This window comes from Dipodomys ordii, unplaced genomic scaffold (genome assembly GCF_000151885.1).
Source record: "Dipodomys ordii isolate 6190 unplaced genomic scaffold, Dord_2.0 Scaffold26, whole genome shotgun sequence".
Lineage (NCBI taxonomy): Eukaryota > Metazoa > Chordata > Mammalia > Rodentia > Heteromyidae > Dipodomys > Dipodomys ordii.
The window spans coordinates 6,596,811-6,615,599 of NW_012267242.1; positions in this window are offsets into that span (position 1 = coordinate 6,596,811).

Genomic DNA, 18,789 nt, shown 5'->3' on the forward strand with positions numbered 1-18,789 from the left:
AGCCAGAATTGGAGCTATAGCTCAAGTGGTAGAGTACCAATCTTGAGCAAAATACCTAAAAGACAGTGCTCTTGCCCTGAGTTCAAGTTCCAGTACACACACACACACACACACACACACACACAGAGGAGGTGGTGGATGGGGGGATTATGTTAAAACAAAGAAAACAAAGCTCACTATTTGGTGGATGAACATATACCACTCTGATTTCCTGGAAAGTCTTATCTTTGGAGAAGCTTTCTTTCTCCATTCCCAATGGGTGATATCTTTAAATTCTAGCCTACAGCAACTATAAAGTCCTACAATATTAAGAGAAGATGTTGTTTTTAAGACTGTGTGGGTTATTGTCCTCATTTTATATCTAGAGAAACTTGGCTCTGAGAGGTTAAGTGACTCTTCTAGGGTCTCACAGCCAGTTTGGATCAGAGATAAGGTACAACCACAGTCTAAGTTTTCCATGCTTGGCAGCTTCCTATCTGTTCTTGGAGGATGATAGTTTCTTCCAGTCCTCATAAATTAGAAAAAGTTCTGAACCGCAGTCAAGTTGTTACTTTTTGTTCTTCATGTTGTTATATTGTAATGCCTCATGTCAAACTCTTCATAATTTTATAAATTTTATAAACCTGAGCTGAGATCTCTTAATATTCTCAATGATTACAAACGTACAAACATACAAGTTTGGTTAAACTTGAAGGTCATTGAATGAGAGTCCATAAATCTCCAGAAGACATGTTGTCCTAAGGTTTGATGAGACTGTGACTTCCATGAGGACAATTACTTCTAGTTATTTGCTTCAAGACTCAGAATAGCACCTGCATAATCAAAGGTACTCCATAAATATTGGTGCACTAAGTTCTTCCCACTGTCTAACTTCTCCCATTTAGAAGCTTACGTGCTATTATTTTCTGGTGGCAACTCATGCTCAAAATCCATTGCTTTGTGAACCACATCCACTTCACTGAAATGCTTCCTTCCTGTGCTTTATACTTTCATATTCCTCCACAGGGTTGGCCTAACAGTTAATTCTCCTCACTTAACTGGAATTGCAGGAATTGTTCTTTTTTCCCCTTAAATTATTTATGTATTGCATTATCGTGCACACAGACAGATGTTTGGAAATATGTATCATCTGGGCTTAAACGATAATACAATATTTAGTAGAATTTATAGAATTTGTTCATGAATTCTGGCTGCAGTGGCACACGCCTGTAAAACCAGCACTCAAGCAGCTGAGGCAGGAGACTCAAGAGTTGGAGGACAGGGTGGATTACATAGCGAATCACACCATCTATGTCTACAGAATATTCCCGGTCTCAGAAAGAAAATTAATTCCAGAGGACATGTGCTCAATGAACAGATTATAACTTATTTGTTAGGATTGTTCAGAGGAGAGAGCATGCTAAGCTAGAACAGTCTGGGAAAATTTAATGAAAGAGAGATAATTTAGGCTATGACTTAGAGAGTTGGTATAAACTGGAGAAGAAGGAAGAGATAATCGAAGTTTGAGCTGGAGGCAAGAGAGGCAGTTCAGTGGTACAAGGCTTGCTTAACATCTGTTTGATTCCCTATGTTTGATTCCCAGCACTGGAAAGAAAAAAAAACACACATTAGAGGAACAGAGTGATTGTGATTGCTATGGTTTTGATCTGGAACTTTTCCAAGGACCCATATGTTAAAGGCTTATTCTCCAATTGGATTTATGGTGGGGTTGGGGGAGGGCAAAAACACTAAGAAATGGGACTTGAGTCACTGAGGGAATCTACAGTATGGATCGTGAGACTGGGTCTCTTCTTTCTTTCCCTTCTTTGCTGAGTAGAGTGGCTTTTCTCTACCACATACTTCTGTCCTGGTGTAATATCTTGTCACAAGGGTAAAGCGAGAGAGCCCAAATTGACTATGGAACTTTTGAAAGTGTAAGCCCAAATAAACCTTTTCTCTTTGTAAGGTGATTGTCTTGGGAATTTATTAGGGTGCTGGAAAGACAACTAACACAGTCACCATATTCAATGTGAAGTCAGATCACAGTAAATGGAGTTTGGGGAATGAGATGTCTGTTTTATAGGGTAGAAACTCTCTTTGGAAGATCAAGTAATTTACACACACAATTTATATTTATATATAAAAACTATACATATTATGATTATATACATTCATTAAATTATGTTAGAGTAGTAAACCTCTGGGCTTTCTATATTTTGACTATTATAGGAATGAAAGGTAATTGGTGACGCAGGCTGTGTATAGCCTATGGTGCTGTGTTTCCTGGTAATGCCTGGGGCTCAGCCTGTACAAACCCACATATCCTCCCAGACAGGCCTTGATCGTCCCTGACAGCATCAAGAATGAACAGACATGACAATGTGTGAGACACTGGAATCATCAAGCGCCCGTTGAACCTAGCTTCATGGATAGCAAAGAATTAAAAACTAACCAGTTTCACACATTTGAATGTTTTAATTCTCAAAAACAAACGAGTACATTTCACTATGAAGTTAACCCGGGAAGGGGATATATTTTTTGGTCAAAGGCCTTTTTGATGAACTTTAAGAAACAACAACTCCATACTTCTTTCATTTGTAGGCTGGACCCCATGTGGAGGTATGGGCTAGGCAAATAAATAACAAGAATAAGAACTTCTTTATTCCTTTCACATTCCCTTGACTTTGCCCTTTGTACCATGGTAAATTGGAAGGGGACACTGAAACACTAAGATGGTGGTGTGAGTCTCTCACTGTGGCCCCTGAAGAACAATTCTCTATGTTACCCAGTTAGCCTTAAGAAAAAACCCTGCCACCTAGCTTATTCTACCCCACCCCTGTAGAGAGAATTAGTAGTGTCAAGATGCTCTGAGCATATTCACTAGAGCAAAACAGAAGAAACATGTAAGTTCTCCATAATGATGTATTGTGTATCTCTTGTGTATATATCTCTTTGGACTGTCTTTTAGGCCTATAAATTGGTCCTGGATACATAGCTATTGGGTGGAGAATTAAAGAATTAGTGAAACTTTGTGATTTCAGAGGGTGATATGTTGGATGTAGAGGAAGGAGGCCAGAAGCTGTGTGAACAGCTGAGCTTCTGTTCTTATTTGAACTTGACTTCTCACCACACACACAGGAACAGAAGGCAGAGGGTAGGGGGTGATGGTTTGCCTGACTAATCAGTGGTGTGTTGTGACTGAAGGAGAGGGAAAGAGCTTCTCAATTTGAATAGGAAGAGTATTTAAATTGGAGGAAGCAAATGGAAGCCAGTGAGCAGGAATAGTATTAAATTTAGATGGCTAGGTTTAGGTGGGGACATTGGAGATGTCTTTTCATAGTGGCATCTTGAAAGTAGAACTCTGTTTGGTATGTGGACCAAAGTCCAGAGTGCCTCAATTCATCAGTCAGCACCAACTACTTTAGGTGAAAAACATTTCTTTTGGTCTGTTTCATCATAAGTCAATTATCAAATTGCCTTTGTAAAACTGGTATGTTTTATTTAAACCCAGAATGTGTGCAGTGTTACTACGAAATAAGCAAAAAATTTTTTTGTTTTTGTTTCATTAGACAAGGCCTTGTCCTGTAGTTCAGGCTGTCTTCATGCGTGCTGAAATTACAGGTTGTGCACCACCATTTCCAGCTGCAACCTTGAACGACATTAACAGGGTGTGTAAATCAAGGTGCAGTGATGTGGGGAAGTATTTCCCAACCAAGTGTCATTATTTCCACAGCACCTGAAATGGATGATGATATTTGGATGGGTTCCTGGGGAGAAGAGTACACAGGATAGAAGTTCAAAGCCCTCCCTGAAGGGATGAGAGACAAGAGGGGAAACAAATGGGGCGTTTGAAGGGTAGAGAATGGATCAAGAAGTTAGGGGATTTTGATGAGCAGGTAATAAGAATTGTCAAGTGATAAAGACAGATGAAAGAGAAAAAAAAGTGAAGAATAGCAAGGTGGCCAATGGCTCAGGCCAGTAATCTTAGATACTCAGAACCCTGAGATTCTGAGGATCTGAGTTCAAAGCCAGCCCAGGCAGAGAAAAAGCTGGAGTTGGAGGTATGGTACAAATGGCAGAGAGCCAGCCTTGTGCAAAAGACTATGGGAGAGTGCCTAACCCCTGAGTTTAAACCCTAGTACTAGCACAAAAAGAAAAGAGAAGAAAAGAAAGGCAGCAAGAAAAGTCCATTGGGTTATTAATTTCCAAAGTGAATTTTTGATATTCATGCCTGTGACTTTGAATTTGAAACATACTGATAACCGGTCAGATCCAGTTTTAAAAATTAAGCAGGAATAGCTAGCTGTCCCTAGTTATTTGGAGCTATGTATATATTTTAAACTAGATCTGTTCAGTTTGTGGTTTGACCCTGGGTAGTGTATCACAGCATGAACACAGATATACAGTCTCTTTTTTTTCTCAGCCGTGAAGGCTGTTCATTGTCAGCACCAAGGAAAACACAGTCCATCTAAGGTCGAGACATATTTCCAGCAGGAACTGGCAGTCATTCACTCATTAGGTTGCTAACAAAGAATTTTCAGTGTAAGGACCAGGGTGAGGGGTGGTCACTGGGCTCCAGCTTTCCAGTAGCCAATGTGCTCAGTGCTGTGGTTGAATGGGCCTGGAGACACATCACTAACCACACAGGGAAGATTTTTCAGGCCACTGCCATGTGGGATTCTGTTTACTGGTCAGTTTCGCAAACAACTCCCTTCAGACCAAACATTCAAGGAGCTTGAGCTTGGAGATAATTAGAGGTGGTTCTGAATAGGCGTTGAGTTCTAGGCCTCATAGGGTTGAGAGTCTTTCCAGCCCAAGATCACTCTAGTCTTCTCTGTAATACTCAGCTAGTTTCTGCTCAATAGCATCCAACAAAAGGGTATTCTCTACATTGCAGTTAGTGTTTTAGAGTGATTGTGACTTCCTGGGATTGAGTATGTTCTAAGTGCATCATACATACTAACTGATTCCATCTTTAACTCTATTGGAAAAGACCACATAAGATTCACCGTTTTTAGAGAAAAAAATGAAAGCCCAGATTGATCATGTAAGCTTCCTAGGTTTGGGAGGTTATGAAGCATAAAAGTGTAGTTTCAGTGTCTGAGCTTCTAAGCGGTGTAGGCACCCCTGGTCATTCAAAACATCTGCTCTTAAGGTAATGATCAAACCCAGTGATAAGTTAGGGATGAGTAGAAAGTATAAGTTTGAGATAACCTAATGTCAGACTTTATGGTTTAGCAGCTACTCTCAATAAGGAAGACAGTACAAGCAAGAAGACACAGATTAGTCCTTGGCTATTATCAATAGAGTCACAATAAACATAGGTACACAGGTATCACTCTTGTACACTGGCTGTCTGTCACTCATTTGGATATATGTCCAAGTGTGGTACAGCAGGAGCCTATGGTATTTTTAGTTTTTTTTGAGGAAATTCCACGTTGATTTCTATAGTGGTTGCACCTTGTTTATATTCCTTCCTTCCAATAGTATATAAAGGTTCCCCCTTTCCCTTCACTCTTCCCAGCATATGTTGTATGCTTTCTTGGTAATTGCTTTCTTGATAATTTTCAAAAGCTAAACTCTGGAATAAGCTGAAATGTCCAGAAATATATCTATATATGTATATATATATATATATATCATAACAAAACCCACCAAATGCTGTCTGCAAAGGGGGAAAGAAATGAATGGAAAGGAAGGAGGGAATTTATTCAGAGTACTCTGGATGGATGGATGTATTTATCCCAATGCAAATACCTTACATTATTAAATGTAAGCTAACTAAAAAAGTGAGAAAAATTAATGTTTTAATAATGTGTTCATAGCAGGGATAAAACTAGTTCTTTTTTTTTTGCCTAGCCTGGGGCTCAAATTCTGGGCCTGGGCACTGACCCCGAGTTACTTTTTGCTCAAGGTTAGCACTCCACCATTTGAGACATAGTGCCACCACTTCTGGATTTTTTGTGTGTGATTAATTAGAGATCAGGGTCTCACAGGCTTTTCTGCCCAGGCTGGCTTCAAACTGCAATCCTCAGATTTCAGCCTCTTGAGTAGCTAGGGTTGCAGGTGTGAGTCACTGCTACCTGGTTAATTTTTTTTAATAAGAAGTCTATACATATACATAATATGTAAATGAGGTATACAATGTATCTGTCATCTTAAAACATTATAGGATGAGTGGCTATTTAAAAAAAAGTCTAAAAAGGGAGTGATAATTAGGAGTATTGGGAAACACTGCTACATTGTATGCAGTCATATTAATGCAGCTCACCATCAACTTTGTTACTCTAACTCATATTGTCTATGTTCTTTGCTTAAATAAAAAAAAAACTATCCTAATCTTACAAAAGAAATTTGACTATTGTGTTATGATTTAAAAAGCAAAAGATAACAATGCTATCTACCTGCCTTGATTTGAGTATAACAGCATTGATCAATTTTAATCAATTTTGATCAATTATTGGCTGATTAATTCATGGAGGATATGTTTATCAAGATCACATGGGTGAGTTGTTCAGCAAATTCAGGGCTTTCCAGCTTGTAAACTCAGCTTGTTGAGTATTCACGGAAAGACCGGTAAACTCAGTTGCTTTTGGTTTCTGGTTTAGAAGGTCATGCTGTTTCTTCCCTGATTGTCAGATGGAGAAAAAAATAAGTAATTCCTATGGTCATCATTGTAATTTTTGCAAAACACCTCTCAGCTCTCTCTCTCTCTCTCTCTCTCTCTCTTTTATTTGCTGAATGCTTGCCCTCTGTTGAGGATGAAGAAGTTGAATCCATGCTTATTTACAAAAGATGAACTATTTGGCCTTTGTTGGTACATTCGTGATTATTTATACTTGTATATTTATTCTCTCCTCTACTTGACATAAACTAGCAGCAAATATTTTTTAGAGAAGCAACTCTGTTGGTGAGCAAAGTATTATTTACACAGTAAAGTAGCAAGTAGTTACCCAGGGAGGATTTAGAAAAAAGGACAGAACAACAAAGCTAAATTGCTGCACAGGGAAAATGTAATGTACTTACGCTGCCCCCGCCCCTGCTGGAGAAGAAGAGAATAGAACATTCCAGGATCAAGACAGGCTTTGGTGACTACAACATAAAGAGAAGGGGTAGCTGGATAAAATGACCATGTCATTATTATTATTTTTTAACCTCAATGTCTGTCTTCCAAGGCTCAGTGGTAAATTGTAATCTCTCCTCCATTATCTATCATTTTAGTGTATTATTTTAAAATGAAAAGCATTTCAAATAATTATAACAGACGTTCATGTGTGCACTAAGATAGACCAGATGTTAAGGTTCTATATATTTGTTTCAGATCTGTTTTTATTTTTAACATAAATCCTACAAGTAGCTAAATCTCCAAATCTGCCTCTTTTTTAATTCCAGAAGAAACCATTGGCCGATATCAGTATCAGTTTTTGTTAAGTATACATCCATTGTATTTTCATATGCATAATATTATACATATGAATGAAGCATAATATGAATAGCAACAGTATTCAGCATTATTTTTGTGTTTACTTGTTATTTTGTGGTATAAAAATTTAAGCTCAGGGTTGTGAGTTTGCTAGGCAGGTAGTCTACCACCTGAGCCTTATCTCTATGCATTTTTTCTTTCCTTATTTTTCAAATTGGGTCCAGGAAATTTACCTGAGCTCACCTGTATTATGATGCTCCTATTTACTCTTCTTGCCATAGCTGTGAAGATGAGTGCTGATCACTGAATCTAGTTTTTAATGGATTGAGATGGGATCTCTCAATTTTTCTGTTCAGGTTGGCCTCAAAGAGCGAATCTCTAATTTCAGGACTTTTTAAATTATTAAAGTGCTCTTGGACACTTAATAAAAAGTAATCTTTCTTCTCTCCTCTTCCTATGTTCACAGGTGTGAATCTCTGTGCTGGCTAGTATTTCATTTTTTTTTAAATTTAATTTAATTTAATTTGTGAATATACTGTACAGAGGGGTTACAATTACATGGGCAGGATAATGCATACATTTCTTACCAAGCATTTCATTTTTAACATAAGTTACGAACCGTACATTTGATATCACACAAACTAATTTTACACAGCTTAGGACTTTCACTCCCATTATATGTTTGGTTTTAGCTACAAGAAAACAAGTGACCTAAGTTTACTGACAACTCCACTGTGCTGTTCATTATGAGTATAAACATATTTATCTCTTCCTTTGTCGAAAGTACAAAGTAGTTAAATTGGTTGTTTCATTCTGCAAACCTCTGTCTTACAGATATTTAGTGTATAATTCAGTGTCTTCCAAACTTCAGGAAAGGGAACAGGGAGGGAGAAGAGATAGAAGGAATAGATGAGAGTTTGGAGGATGGGTATGACCAAAGCAGGGTATAGGCATGTAGAGGAATGTGACAGTGATACCCATTCTAATATACAATTAATGCACATTAATAATGATAATAAATGAAAATAAAGGTAGAATGCTAGCCACTCCGTATGCTGAGATCTGAGGATCCTGGTTTGAAGCCAGCCCAGCAAACAAATTCAAGAGACTGTCACTGCCAATTAACCATCAAAAAGCCAGAAATGGATGTGTGGCTCAAGTGGTAGAGCACCCAGCTTTGAGCAAAAATGATAAGGGACAGTGTCCAGGCCCTGAATACAGCCCCAATACTGGCACCAAAAGAAATAGGAAAAGAGGAACAAAGACAAAAGGAGAGGTAAATACTTAGACATGGATAATATACAACCTGTCAAACTGTTTTGACAGGTTGACTTAATAGTTTGGATTTGGTAGTCTTGTAGCAGGGCTTCAGATGTTCATACCTAACAAGCTATTGCTCAAACGCTGGACCACTCACCTTGAGAAGTAAGATCCCAGATCCTTGCTGTTCGCACCACAATTCCACCATCATCCTTTTAAGGATGTTCCTTCCATCAACCTGTATTTCAGATCCCAAATTCCCTCTCCCACTAATGATCTTGTTCTCACTTCACCGTTTTCTCTCCACCATTCTGTCATTTATTCAAATCTGCAGCATTTCTACCATTGTAAAACTTACCATCCAATGCTTTGCCTGCTGCCTCTCACCTTTCCCACTCACGCTGTACAGTCCACAAACACAATTTTCAAACACCACATATTTACTCAGACCCAGTGATTCAATTACTTTTTTATTGGCCCTCACTCAAATCATGTGCACTCTTTATGGGTTTTCCAGATTAAATTCCATAGCAGTTGATTACAATCGCTTTCTTGTATGGATGGCCAGTTTTCCTCCCTTCTTTCTTTATCATGCTCACTTGAAAACTGTCCCAGAACTGGTTAATACAATGCCCTGCTCCTGCACACCTGCACACAAGTGACTAAATGAAGAGGAGGAACAGAGTATGGGGCGGGCTCATGCATTATTCATGACTCTCAAGTGCACCTGAACAGCATCCATTGATCCCATATATACATCAACATCACATCTGCCCTCTCCCATTCTTCCAGATTAATATTCTGCATTTCTTTCCTTAAACCTGTAAAATCTCTTCCTTACAGCACGCTCTCAGTTGACGACCTCCCTCGCCACATCGTGGAGAAAATAAGAATGATTTAAAGGTAGCTCCATAATCACCCTTCTTGGCAAACACCCAGCTATCTGACCCTCCATTCCACATGCCCATATCTCATCTCCTTCCCATATATCCATCTCTATCACCCTTCTTGCCTTCTCAGATACCTCACCTTGTCCCATACCCTGGCTCTCCCGCCTCCTTCCCCTCCTCCTTCCCCTTCTCCCCCTCCGCCTCTTCCTCCTCCTCCTCTTCCTCGCATTGCTACTCAGGCTACTGTCATCGCAACCCTCCCTTCATCCTGTCCCTCATGCCTTGCATCTCTCAGCATGAACCACACCTCTCCTTCCAGATTCTCCATTAGCCTGATTTCTCTGCTATATTCCAAGCAAGTTCTCAAATATTTTTCTGTACTTGGGGCACTGACGTCTCTCTTTCCTATGTGAAAACAACTTTGATGAGGATTTTAACCATATACCATCTGTGAATTAGAAATACATATATGTTTTATATATATATATATATGTAATATATACAGAGAGAGTCCATATTAAAATGAAAAAGTTTTAAAATATTTTTGAGTCATATAGAAGGCAGAAACTATTGCGAGCAGTTAAAAATAAACAAACCAGGTACTGGTGGCTCCTGCCTGTAATCCTAGCTATTCAGGAGGCTGAGATCTGAGGATTACCATTTGAAGCCAGCCAAGACAGTAAAGCCTGTGAGACTCTTATCTCCAAATAACCAGTAAAAAGCTGAAATTAGAAGGGTGAATGCCAGTTTTTGCGTGAAAAAGCCAAGGGAGAGTGTGAGGAGACCCTGTGGCAAACACAATTGCTAACTGCAAGCAGTTTGTAAGTATGGTCTTAGCTTTAACTACCATTTAGTAAGCCTACAGGAGGCTGCTGGGACAGTGTCTCTCCCTCACTGAGCACTTCCTTGATTGGCTAATTCAGTTACTCATATTCTCATCACATCCTGTACTCTTTCTCTGTCCTTTACCTCCTTCTTTGCCTTTTATTTTTTTCTTGCGCTGATCCTGAGGCTTGTACTCAGGACCTGGCCACTGTGTCTGAGCTTTTGTGCTCAAAGCTAGAGCTCTACCATTTGATCCACAGCTCCACTTCTGGCTGATTATTGACTGGAGATAAGAGTTTCATGGATTTTCCTGCTTGGGTTGGCTTCAAACCACCATCCCCAGACCTCAGCCTTCTGAATAGCTAGGATTGCAGGTCAGGCCACCTTAGGAAGTGTCAAGACTTGTCTTATACACTGGTTTGTAGGAACTTGCTGCCCTTGCTGCAAATCCTGAGAGATGTCACATTTCCTCATCTCTCCTTACTCCTCATACATGTATTATTACATCTCTCTTTAAGACTAGTCACCGGTGGATTGTTTATCATTCCTGATGCTTTTACTTACAGTAGAAATTTCTTTGAAGAGGACTATAAAGTCCTATGAGGACTTATAGTCATATGAGAAAATGAGTGATTGTACTTAATTCATCTTTAGTCTAAGCAGACACGCCATTGTGATTATCTGAAGTTTCCTTGTTCCCTGCCCCCATAAACTCGGTCTTATTTTGGTGATAGAGTTATGAATCAACACAAAAATGTATTCTCTTGTAAAAGGTAGTTCTACAGTGCCCGTTTTAACTCCTTAAAGAAGATGAAGAAATATTTGCTATAGTTAAGATCTGAGGGTCTTTCAAGGGCAAAGATTTGGTCCCTAGTGAAGTGTTCCTAGATGGTAGTAGAATATATTTTCCTTGGCCATACTGAGGGGAGGAACTCTAGGTTCTAACTACTTGAGCCATTCCTTCAGCTCTTTGTGCTTTCCATTATTTCACATAGAGGGTTTCTTGCTTTGATCTAGCTGTCCTAGGATCATGATCCTCCCACCTGTTTACCACATAGCTGAGATCTGAAATGTGTTCTACCATGAGGGGCCTATTTCATTGAGATGTGTGTGCATGGTGTATGTGTGTGTGTGTGTGTGTGTGTGTGTGTGTGTGTGTGTGTGTGTGTAGTATCTCACCCATTCATGCCTGGAATGGCCTTCACTGGAGATAGCCTTGATCTCTCTCCTCTGAGTACCCAATTTCAGGCAGGAGCCGCTGTGCCTGGTTCTTCTTAGTTGAAAAATGAAAAAAAATCAATATCTGTTATTCCCTTTTACTTCAAGAAGATTTTTGGCTAACTACTTTGGATAAAGGCTACTCTGTCTTCCTTCTCTTGTATTTAGGTGATCGGGTTAATGGATATAACTGCTATACATATAGCAGTTTCAGGAAGCACTTCCTTCCTGCCTTCCTTCCTTTCCACCTGCCTTCCCTTCCCTTTCCTTCATTTTTCCTTCCTTTTTCCTTCCCTTACCCTTCCTTTATACCCGCCTCTTTTCTCCCCTCCTCTTCTCTTCCCTTCCCTTCCCTCTCCTTTTCTCTTCTTTTTCCAGCCCTCCTCCCTATACTAGCTGAAATGTAGGCTTGATGTCCAAGGTTCTAGGGGCCATCTTAAATGATAATGAGGAAGACCACACTTATAGGATGGCAAATTTGGCCCAATATGACTCTGAGGCTGAGACTTTATGCTACTCCTTTAACAACTAAGTTCAGGCTTTCATATGAGAAAGAAATGAAGTTATTTACTTTGGGCTAAATCAAAGCTAATCTTAATCACATGAGTGTATTACCTAAGATCACAAACTAAATGTCTAGGCTGAGCTCCAACCCCCAGGGTGCCTCATTCAAGAGGCACAGATCTACTGCTATAGTGTTATACCAACCCCAGGAGTAAAAAGAAGTTTGTTGCTCCACAATATTAGATATTTAAAATAGGTATACTTGATCCTGGAATCCAGTTGATATTTTGTTTCCAGTTCGACTATCCTCCTAATTACATTTGACTCTGGCTGATATTAAATTGGATTTGATACTCCAAGCACTTGCATACAGTTTTTGGCAAGAGGTAAAGGTCCCTAGAAGGTCTGCCTGACCTTACATTTTTGTTGCAGATGCCTGGACAATATGGATAATGCACACCAAAGCTCTCAAAAAATTAGATTTGCATGAAAATGATTTCCAGCTGCATTGCTCGTTTGCGTTAAGGGAAGTGTGCCTGAAGGAGTTGCTCTATAGCACTCTGGGGTCTGTAACTTCACAGGAAAACTGGATTGCTGAAGCCACACTACATATTACGCTGCCTGCATAATTCAAATGTTAAACCAGGTAGCGTGTCTTTGGCTCTTTTAAGTAAATGAATTTAAGGTCTCAATTATCTGCAAAATACTTTAACTCTACATCCAACATTACAAGCAAGATGAGAATGAACAGTTCTTTGACCTTCGAGATGATGAGAGCAGGAAGGATTCAAACTAATCATTAGTTGAAGGTAATTTGATTTCACAGCCCACCATCCCAAGGGGATTAATTGAAAAGCTCTCACATTTGTAAGAATTCATGAGAAAGACAGATGGAATACTGTTACAAATATTGGTAGTTTTCTGTGTAACAGGTAATCATGTAGTACACTAAAAACAAATTACCCATATTATCAAAACGACCCAAAGCAGTATCAACATTGAGAAGCAGCTGGGTACTGGGGCTCACACCTGTAATCCTAGCTACTCAGGAGGTGGAGATTTGAGGATCTTGGTTTGAAGCCAGGCTGTCCAGGTAAGTCCCTGAGATCCTTATCTCCAATAAACCACCCAAAAAGCTGGAAGTAGAGCTCCGGCTCAATGCTGGCCTTGAGCAAAATAAGTTTAGAGACAGCACCTGGGTCCTGAGTTCAAGCCCCAGAGCCCAGAAATTTACTCAGAGAAGAGAGGCAGTCCACAGACAGCTTTGAAGCTGAAACCAAAGAAAGCGAGTTTAATTAGAACATGACATCTACAAGTTCAAGTCTATGGGCACTCTTGAAAACTAACTTCCCTCCATTAGATGCTTATGACAATTTATAAACCCAACAATGAGCAGTTGAGGAGAGCATATTTCTTAGGCCCAGAAAACTTGTCTTGCTCGAATTTAAAGGATCAGATTATGGAGCAATATGTTTCCCTAGGGATTTGTAGAAAATAAAATAATCAAGGAACCTTACTTCATTGTTGGTGGGAATGTAAACTTGTTCAATCACTTTGGAAAGCAGTATGGAGGTTCCTCAAAAGACTTCACATAGAACTCCCCTATGACCCAGCAATCCCACTTTTGGGCATTTACCCAAATGATCACAAACAAGACCAAACTAAAGCTACCACCACAACAATGTTTATTGCAACATTATTTACCATAGCTAAGATATGGAACCAACCCAGATGACCCTCAGTAGATGAATGGATCAAGAAAATGTGGTATATATACACAATGGAATTCTATGCCTCCATCAGAAAGAATGACATTGCCCCATTTGTTAGGAAATGGAAAAACTTGGAAAAAATTATATTAAGTGAAGTAAGCCAGGCCCAAAGAAACATAGGTCCCATGGTTTCCCTTATTTGCAATATCTAGTATATGTATGAGTCAAGCGGAAAAGGTCAGATAATGTGATGTCAGGAAAATGAATCCTTAGATATGTATTTTAATGTTTTTTCTTTCATGCATGTGTTTCTAACACATTTATAAGATTATCTCTTTGTTGCTTTGTATGTCCCTCCCCCACAGTATAACCCCTGCTTTCACTATATTTGATGTCAGTATAACTTGTGGAGGAGATGGGGAAAAACCAGTTGTTTAAGGATACAGGTGGACCTGTTGCAACAATGAGAAGTACAAGTTGTCATGTCCAAAACGAGCTTTACAATGTCGGTGCAGGGGGGGGGAAGGGGGGGGAAAGGAGAAGGGTTGAGATTGGGGGGGAGGGGGGAGGCTGGGAAGGGATGTGAAGGGTAAACAAAGGAGGAGGCTGCAATGCTTGGTAAGAAATGTACGCATTATCCTGCCCATGTAATTGTAACCCCTCTGTACAGTATGTTCACAAATAAAATTAAATTAAAAAAAGAAAATAAAATAATCAATAGGCAACCAGTGAAGTCTACTACTTGAGTGTGAGAATAAACAAGATGGGGAGCTTGATAAGATAGATCAGGAAAAGTGACAGTCCCAGAATGTTTTATTTTGGTGGCCCTAACACACCATATTCTTCTTTGATAATTTCTCCTGGCTTGTCACAGATGTCAGTGATACATTTTCTTCAGGGCTCAATGGAGGCTTAAAAGAATTCTTTAGAGGCTAGGTATTTCATTGTTCAAGGATTACCTCCTGCTCTCTGGTTTGGGTCTCTGAATATTCTTCCTTCCTTAAAGGAAGCAAGATTGAGTGGGGGAATAGAAGATGCCATGCCTGGAGTAAGGTAAGTAAGCAGTGGGTCTTCTTATGAGAAGATTAGAGTGTGATACCTCTAACAAGGATGCTGAGGGAATTCCAGGAGAGGGTACTCAAGGGGAGCTCTAACAGTTACACTGTGGAGGATCTGAGCATCAGAAGTATGGCTGAGAGCTATTGTCTACATCAGATTACTATGTGAGTTTGGGCTGATACTGAAACATGTAAAGAAAAAGTCATGAAAGAAGCTTTATTTTTCTTTTATTCGACTGCATTCTATTAACTTTCAGATGGAAATACTGCATAGAGGAATGGTCGAGTTAGAAAGATGCCACCAGAAAGCTAATTGGCTTGGGCACATTATTAATGGAACTAAAGCCACTGAAAGTTTGTTGAGTTATCAGATACTTCATCTTGGAGCCTTTTTCCACCCAGTGTGGTTGAAGAGAAAGTTATGAAAGTTCATTTCAGAACATGTTCCCGTAGATTAACTATTAATGAAAAAGACACACGTCATTAGATTGGAGAAATTTGGTAAACACCTGCCTTAAGTTTTTAAACTTAGCATCCTTGAAAAATGGGAGCAACTTAACACACAGGCTTGTGTATGGGTGGAAGACACAGGTTATTTAAGTTGTATTCTTGTAGAAAATCTGTCACGTGAAACCAATCAGAGAGCAACTGGAGAGACACCCAGCAACACAATTACTTCGTATCCTCCCATGAATCTTCTTGTGTCTCCCACCCAGTAAATCATCTTATTCTGCTGACTTCACTTCCTAACTATTGCTAAAAATCCATTCACTTCTTCCCATTCTGCTACATCATGTCACCTAATTGCTAAAACAGTTGCTGGCTTTGCTTCCCTGAACCCATGCTTCAAACAGGTTAGCCAGAGTGAGCTGTCTACATCATAAATCTGAGCACACCACTTTTGTGCTCTAAAAGGTTTCTGTGGCTTTCAGTGGCTCTTAGAATAAGTGCAGACGCTTCACACATCCCACCTTGATCTGGCTCGGATTTATTCTTGATATCCTTCCTTGCCAACACTAAATTCTTATGATCTCCTCACTTCTCGAAGTTTCCAATTTGAGATATGTTCTGTTTCAGGAAGGCTTTTTTCTTCATACCTAGAAATGTTCTCTTGCTATGCTTTCTAACTCCACTTAACTCTCTTTTAGATACAAACTCTTATTCATAGTTCCACATTTGGTTTAGGTAGGATTTATTTCTAAAAGCTCTTTTGTCCTCCTTCGCTACCCCACTCTAAATCTAAATTACATATGAATCTCACAACCTACCACCACAATGTCTATCATATGGTATTGTCATTTCTTGTTTAGAGTTTTGCCTTGGTTGCTGTCTTCTTCACTATGTTACCACCTGGTATCTTCTGTGGTGCCTGGAACATAGTAGGAGTTTGGTCAGCCTTTTTTTTTTAATTGAATGATTAGGGAGTAAAATGGAAGTGGAAAAGAAGTGGCATTTTGCAAAACAGTAAATGCTCTTTATGGTACAAATGTAATATTCCAAGGCCAAGGACTAAGTTTCTGGATTTTCTATTTTTTTTAAGGAACAATTCTTGTTTTCTACCAAAAGAATTAGGATCCCATTGGTTGTTTATGGGATGAGGACAGAAAAATAGGATATAAGCCTAGAGTGCATTGTAAAGCATGGATATAAGAAAATGCTCAAAAGGGAATGTGGAAAGGACACAGAACAACCAAAGGAGATTCAAATGGCCCAAGCTAGAATAATTTAAACAACTGAAATAAGTAGTCTTGAATTGTAGCTCAAAGAGTAAAATTAATAATTTCAAATCTGTATGGTTATAAGTTAATTGGATAAATCAGTATATGGGGAGAAGATGCAGCTTTACTTTTTTTCTTTTCGTATCTTTTATAGAAGGGGAGTTACAGAGGAGTTACAGTTACATAAGTAAGGTAATAAGTACATTTCTTGTTAACATTGTTACCCCTCCCCCTTGTTTTATACCATCCTCCCATGGTGAAATCCAACCAGTAAATGGAATTGAAATAGGACTGAAAAAATATAGCTTAGGTAAACTCTACAGTAATGCTTGAGATAAGAACTGGACATCAATCCTAAAGTTAATGGTTAAATGTCTGGAGAATAGTTATAGTATCCTGAAAATATTTTCCCTAAGACATATTGATAATGACTAAATAATTATTTTATAGTTTAAAGACCTGGCACACAACAACTAAACAAGGTTAGTATGACCAGTACATTAGTCAGCTTTCTGTCACCATAACAAATAATTATGATGATTAAGTTGTAAAGAGAAAAGGTTTCTTTTGGCTCACAGATGTGGAGGTTTCAACTCATGATTCATTGGCCCTGTTGCTTTGGGCCTATGACAAAGCAGCCTATGACAGTGGATGTGCAAGTTAGAGCAAAAACCCCTCATGGCTGGTAAATTAAAAAGGAAAAGAAAAAGAGAGTGCAGTCTTATTATTTCCTTTGAGGTCATGCCTATAATGATCCAAAACTCACACTAGGTCTGACCTCTTAAAATTTCCACCAGGTTCCAATCATGTCAAACTGGGACCAAGCTTTTAATACATGATATGGGGTAGGGTGGTGCATTTCAGATCCAAAGTAAGAGTAATGAACAAAGAGTAATGAGCATGTTGACATGGAGAAGCAAGAAGTATGACCTCTGTGCTATTTGTAAAGAACACATAATGTCAACTTAATCATGAGAATAGATCAGAAAAACCAAAATTGAAAGTCAGTTTATAAAATAATTGACCAAGCCAGGACCCAGTGGTTCACATGTATAATCCTAGCTACTCAAGAGGCTGAGATCTGAGGATCATGGTTTGAAGCCATTCAGGATAGACAAATACAGAAGACTCATCTCAAATTAAGCAGCAAAAAGCTGGAAGTGGAGGTGCAGTTCAAATGGCAGAGTAACATCTTTGAACTAAAAAGCTAAGGAAAATTATGAGACCCTGAGTTCATGCCACAATATGACATGAAACAAATAAAACAAAAAGAAACAAAAAAATGAATGACCAGTACTTAAAAGAGTCAAGAAGATAAAGATAAGGAAAACTAAAAAAAGGAGTCACAGATTGGAAGAAACTAATAAGATATGACAGCTAAATGAAGTTCTGGATCCTGTATTGGATCCTGGCACAAAAAACAAAATGACATTTGTGGAAAAATTGGCAAAATTAAAAGAAAATCTCTTGGTTGGTTAATAGTGGAGGAAAAAAGTTGTCTTAGCAACCAGATTATTATGGAAGCAACAACTGTTTGCAAACACATTTAAATGCACTATAGGTGCTACATTGAAATGAAACACAATATTTAAGGTGTTGAAATGCTGGTTTCTTTGCTGCTCCTCTCCCCAAAATTAAATTCAAGGTTCCTGTCATTTGCCAATGCACTGAAATGTCTAACAACACTCTCTGTTTTTCATCGCCTTTACTTGGATTGTAAACTAATGGTTTATGGACACATAAACCATTTTGGTTTTATGTAGTCCAGCTCATTTGCATGTATGGACTGGTTTCTGATCCTTCTACCACATGATGCTACTAAAGTTGTTGATCTCTCAAATCTGGTGAAGTCTTAGGCGCCCTGAGAGTCATACTTGTCCAGAAGGCCCTGGAAGGAGCTTCTGCAGTGCGGATAGTATTCATTTCCAGATCCACAGGACTCATGGATCCATTGTCCTCTTAGGTTCTGCTAGGGTTGGATCCCTGGGTTCAAATAAGGTTATACATTGTGCAATAACCAGATGGCCCACCCTTTCCCCTACTCTCTGGTGTGTCATCACCTCTTAGGAGAGGCCCCTGTAGGGCAGGGTCACTTGCTGCAGCACAGCCTGTAACTTCCCTTCTTTGCCAGGTCGTGTGTGTGTGTGTGTGTGTGTGTGTGTGTGTGTGTGTGTGTGAGAGAGAGAGAGAGAGAGAGAGAGA